Raw genomic sequence first — 6,119 nt, 5'->3', positions numbered from 1 at the left:
ATGAGGTCAGGAAGCACAACAAAGTCATTCTTGAAGGAAAGTCATTCCAACAGAGATACTGCTAAACACACCTGGAAGCTGTTTTATGAAATGTTTTGATCCTTTCACATTAAAAAGCTGAACATGATACCTAATTTTTCCTAAGAGGTGAATGTGAACATCTTCACTAAGTTCCAGCCTTAGCCAAACCACTAAAGGATCCCAGCTAAGGTGAGGCATGCTAGGAAAATGTGGTTTGCATTTGAATTTTAAAGGGTTGGGGTGATGCAGGACACAAGTGGACACAGGTTTGGTGCAGCCACAGCATCTGTGGCATTAATTTGCAGCTGAGGAGCCTTAGCAGCACAAGCTGTGCCACCACCCCCAGTGCAGCTCAGAGCCACTTCCTGCTTGCCCAGGAGGGAGCACAGGCATATCCAGCTTTGGTTATCACTACATCCATTATAATCATTGAGTTCTGGAAATATTAAATTATTCTGGCATCCTAAGAAATAAGAACAAAAGACATGTTTTTCAGAAAGAGTAACAGCTCTATAGTTTTAAGCTTGTGGATGAGAACAATCTAATATCACCTGAAATCTACATGAGCTTTTGCTCCAAATCATTTGAGCAGAGAACTTTAAACAAAATCTCCATTCTAATTAGAAGAAAACATAATCATCAATGTTGTGGTAAACAAAGCTGACAATATCACTGTGATAATTATTTTTAAAAATAAATAAAACATGTTCTGCCATGCTTGACAAATTTAATTGCAGGATGTTTTTTATATGCAGGGGTTGCAGACTGTTAGTAGTAATCAAACTAATGGTTTGTCCTTGCCACTTAGCAAGGTTTATTTTGTGCAGTGAAAATATAAGGTAAGCATAGTACTGGCATTTGTGTCAGAATATTGATGATGTTGATATCCTTCCTACACAGAAGGATGAGACTGTTGGGAATATTTTTAGTTGGTCACCATTCCTTATTCAAAAGATACTCAGAACCTGAAAAGAAGGTAGAGATATTTTGTCCTGTCTTATATGTCAGTGTAAATTTTTAATTTCTTTTTTGACTGAATATGATTTTCTATTTCTATGAATAGAAGCTATGGGGGAAGAGGGGAATTAATGCTCCTTCCCATGTGATGAGCACTAGGTTTTGAGAGGAATGCATGAAAAATCACAGTTATTAATTAGTTTCATCTCATTCAAACTCATAAGTCCTTAAAGGAGTTTTCCCAAAGGCTACAGTAAGGATGTTTAAGTCTGATTTCTTTATTTTCTAACTTGGAACAGAAGACAAGATCCTTTTGGTTGGTTTCCTTCTCCCTGTACTTCTCCTGATCTGATATAGACTGGTTTTCCTACTCTTCTAATGCAGCCCTATACTGTCTCCAGCTGAGCAGTCTACTCAAAAGCACTAACCACTCCTGTCACTTCAGTGTTGGGGAAAGACCTTCTCCTGGCTGTTCAACTCAGTGAAAAGCAGCTGAAATGAAAGTGGATGTTATTGTTCTTTCATATCATGATATATTCACTATTCTTATTTCTTTGTCGTACAGTCTTAATTTCATCAAGGCACACCACTGCAATTTAAAGCACCATTCTCTCAACTATGAGTGGCTTTGATTTGGGAACTTTCCTTCATTTGTAAAGAGCTGTGCCTTTGACTTCAAAATTTTTCATCTTGCTGTAAATAGATTTCTTATTGTTAAAATACTACCCATTCCCTTTCTCCCCCATTTGCTGCTTCTCTTTCAGGGAGAAAAATAAAAAGTAAGGAACGATGTGATGGCCTGGCCTGCCTATGCTTACAGACCCAGGGTCAAAGAAAGATGCTGTATTCACTGCAGCTTACATTTTTCCTTTTCTGCAGAGCAATGGGGAAATCTTTGTTCGGTCACCAGCGGGTGCCACGTCTGCTGAAATGTTCCCATGGAGACAGGGCATAGCTGAGCACAGCAGCAAAGAGGCACCTTACAGCCCTTCCATGGGGGCTGTGCTTACCTTAGGAGCTGATGCAGGGCACAGTAAAAGCATCTCCCTTTAGAAACCCATAGCCCTTCTTTAGAAATCACCTTTAGTTCAAACACTCATTTCCTAAAGAAACCTCAAAAAACTATAAACTACAAAAGGAGAAACAACCAAACAAGTGTATAAGCATTTCACACAAATTTCACAGAATTCCAGTGATGCTTGCAGAAACTTGAAAGCTCTGTATAGTTGAGATCCTTCTATTTTTTTTTTTTTTGTGTGTGTTTCAGATTTATTTCTAGATCTGATATAAACAAATGCTGTCTTTAGCATGAGATGACTTGGACCCAAAGAAATACTAACTGAGATGTGGGCATTCAGTTTGCTGTTTGGTTGTGGTATTTGAGCCATGTTTCATTCCACAAAGCTTGCTGGAACAAGCTGCTCCTAGGAGAAAGACATTGGCATTAAACCTTGGGTTTTGCTTCCTATACCACAGGTAGGGGGAAAAGAAAGAGTTTTTTAACAAGTGTGGGAAAGAAATCCAGGCCATTGGATTCCTCAAAGTCAGTGATAAAACTCTAGCTTGACTTCTTTAAGGTATTCTTTATGAAAAAAACAAACAAAAAAAATAATACTGCTGTAAAAATACTGATTAAAATAAGCTTACAATAGTTCAGACTTTTCTGGTCACCAACATTGAAATGAACTAAAATTGAAGGTTCCAACAGAGTGATAAAATTATTTTGGAAAAATACTATGAGACACTGAGTGAGTTTGGTTGGTTCAATTTGGTGAGGCAAATTTAAAGATGAGATATGCTGATTCTTTATAATTAAAAACTTCAATAATTTAAATAATTTCAAAACTACAAGCACTTTTAGGATTTAACTCCACTTTAAACTTAGTGACATGAAAAACTTTTACAGACATCACAGATGTTCAGCTGCTTACGCGGCTCAATGTGTTAAATTAATTATCAGATATGGGGTCCAGAGGAACTTTTTCTCCTAACTAGGAAAAATTTCTGCAGAAGCAAAATTTACTTTTTTTGTAACCTGGGTCATCATCATCATCTTCTGGGAACTTTATTGGCAAAGGTCCAAGAATCTGGGAGGCAGATAATGCTCTCATTTCCTCCTGTTTTCTTCCTGTGGCATGTCATTGTCTTTTGGTGTGTCAGGAAGCATTTCCTGGCCCATGGAGTTTGCAGATATGTGGGGGATGCTCTGATGTCCCCCTGAGCCAGCTGCTGTTTGTGTGTTAGCACAGTCAGGTCCTGCATGCAGTGACTCAGTGCCTCTTGCAGTGCCCTGATCACTGTGAATATGAAAACAAAACTACACAGTGCCCTTCTGGGTCCCATTTAAACATTATCTCCATCCAGAGGTGCTCCTGTTGTGGGTCAAAGATGTGGTCTTTGCTGAATGTCTCCAAAGGGAGGCAAGAGAGTTGAATTCAGCCTAGTGCAAGAAGAGGAGAACCCCAAGGCGCTGAGTTTTTGCAAGAGATGCTTTCCCCTTTGTGGTCACACAAGATACCATGCTTGAATTCAAAGAGTTCTGGAAGTGAAGGAACCCTGAAAACCATGACCCTGTGAGAAATTCCAGGTTTGATGCCTGTCCTAACAGTTACCAACATTTTTTCCATCGCTCCAAAGAATCATAGTTTGCTGGAGCAGTACTTTCATTTGTGGTTGAAAACATCGAGATTTCTCATCCATCACTCTCTTGTCTCATGTAGTATTTGCAGAAAACTCTATTACAGCTACTTAGGATTCTGTTGTAAAAACCCTAATATTGTCAACATTTATTTGCTACACCTCAACATCTCCCAGAAGTATGAACAGTTGTGATTTACTAAACAAGTCTGTGTTATATGAATTGGAGAGTCATTCTGCTGCAGAAAAGTGTTGTCATTTTATTGCAAATCTCCCATACCTTCTTGGTGATTTCTCATGGGCAGGCTCCTTGCAACACCAACTCCTCCTTCACAGCACAACCAACAAACCCTCTCCTCACCCACCCAACCCACTCTTTTGTAGCACTCATCTTCTTATTGGACACAGCTGCAGCCTGTTAAGGGCAGGCCTGTTCCTAATCTTTGGTGATTAGTACAGCTGCAACTCCTCAGGTGTGAGACTACCTTCTGCACTATCTCTATTTTCTTACATTCTAGCCCTCCACAGAAACGGCTCTTAAAATCAGAGTTGGCTTGAAGCAGCCTGGCAGGTATGTCAAATCCATGCTGCAGTCAGAGATGCACCCAGGGTTCAGTGTATCCTGATCCAAGTGTCGCAAAATGATTGAATCTTTATTTTTGCAAGACAAGTGATCTCGGGTCTATTCCATCAGACTTAAAGAGCCACTAGTCTGACATGGAGGTGGAGATGGATGAATATATTAAAGGAATCATTTTGATCCAAGATCCCATTCTGAGACCTGTGAAGGTAATATAACATATTAAATGAAAATATCTCTTTGTAAAAAAGTGGTTATAGCCCTGCTTACTTGTTCTTGGGTTCTTGTTCTTGTTGACACCAGTCTGCATTAGACATACAGCTGAGTAGAGGAGGACATTCAGAGCTCTATTTCTCTTGAGACGAAGACAGAAATAGGTGGGACAATATCACAGCAAAGGTTATCTTCAATCACTTGTAGGAGATTGAAATATCTGTCCTGATTTTGGATGGCATAAAGTTACTTTTCTTCCTAGTTGCTGGTAAAGAGCTCTTTTGGGTTTGGGACAAGAATAATGAAACACACTCACGTGTCAGTTGTTTGTAAGTGGTGTTTATACTAAATCAAGGACCTTTCAGCTTCTCACCCCAGCCCACTGGCAAGTAGGTCTGAGAGATCACAAGGAGTTAGGAGGAGACACAGCTGGGACAGCTGACCTCAACTGACCAAGGGGATATTCCAGAAGTGACCAAGGGGATATTCCAGGCCAGCTGGCACCAAGTTCAGTACTCAGTAGAACCAGGAGGCTGCTCAGAGTCATGGCATTTGTTATCATCAGTCAATGCTGTGTGATGAAGGCCTGCTGGTGTCATGGAGCCCTGCTTTCCTCAGCTGAGCTACTGCCTGTCCATGAAAAGTGGTGAATGAATTCCTTGTTTTGCTTCGCTTTGCAATTTTTGCTCTTCTGATTATGGTCTCCATTCTGATGCATGGGAAGGGAATGAGTGGCTCTGTGGGACTTGGTTGCTAGCTGAGGTCAAACACCATCCTGTTTTCAGAGCTTCTCTCTGAAGAGTAAAAGAAACCAAAGAATTAATCACAAACAAAATTGTGCCTTTTGCTTCCCTTTTACAGGAGATCAGGTGCAGAGAGTGTCTGAGCCTTGTGTTTGTTTAGTGTGGAGGAGCTGTGCCTTCGCTGCTTGAACACAGGCATGGTTTCTGCTCAGCTTTGCAGTGGAATTCAATAACCATCTTGAGCTGAAAAATTACACAAGGACTTCCAGGATCAAACTTATTATGCATTCAGTATCCCAGTACTCCATCTGCTGTTTCCTTGTTCCATATCCCATTAACAAATGCCAAGCTGCAGATTGTTTTTCACATAGTAATGAGCTGCATAAGTATGTAAACAAAACAAAAGTTATATATTTCTGTAGAGCAAGTGCCAAGAACACCTCCTGTTGCAACACTACTAATGACAGGATAGCAACAGTGGAATAAAGAGAGTAATTTGTAGTATTCCCTGGTCAGCTGCACACATGGTTTCCCCAAAATAAGTAAGTGAGGCAATTTATTCCATACTTACAATGCACCAGATTTATTCCTGCTTTAATTGCAGTAGCCTCAGTGGATCTGTATCATGGAAGAATTTGGCCTTGTGGTTGGAAATCTTCCTGCAGATGGTGGTAAAAAAAGGTGAACAGCATAAATAATGTCATTATCCCAATTAACTGGAATTGATTAATTCATCCATCCATTTCCCAAGTGATTATCTCCAATTAAAATAATTGCCTGGATAACATTCCACTGCTAGATGCCTGGATGCAACAGAGATTTCTAAACAGCATTTTACTCATATTCCAGCACAACCACCAATACCTGGCAGCAGGGAAACACTTTTCAATTTGCTATAGTTCAACACAGGGACAGAGGAAGGTTTGGAATATCTCTAAGAAACACAGAGCCATGAATTATTATTTGTG

The sequence above is a fragment of the Molothrus ater genome, chromosome 3 (genome assembly GCF_012460135.2).
Source record: "Molothrus ater isolate BHLD 08-10-18 breed brown headed cowbird chromosome 3, BPBGC_Mater_1.1, whole genome shotgun sequence".
In the NCBI taxonomy this organism is placed as follows: domain Eukaryota; kingdom Metazoa; phylum Chordata; class Aves; order Passeriformes; family Icteridae; genus Molothrus; species Molothrus ater.
Note: the sequence above shows the minus strand (reverse complement) of the source record.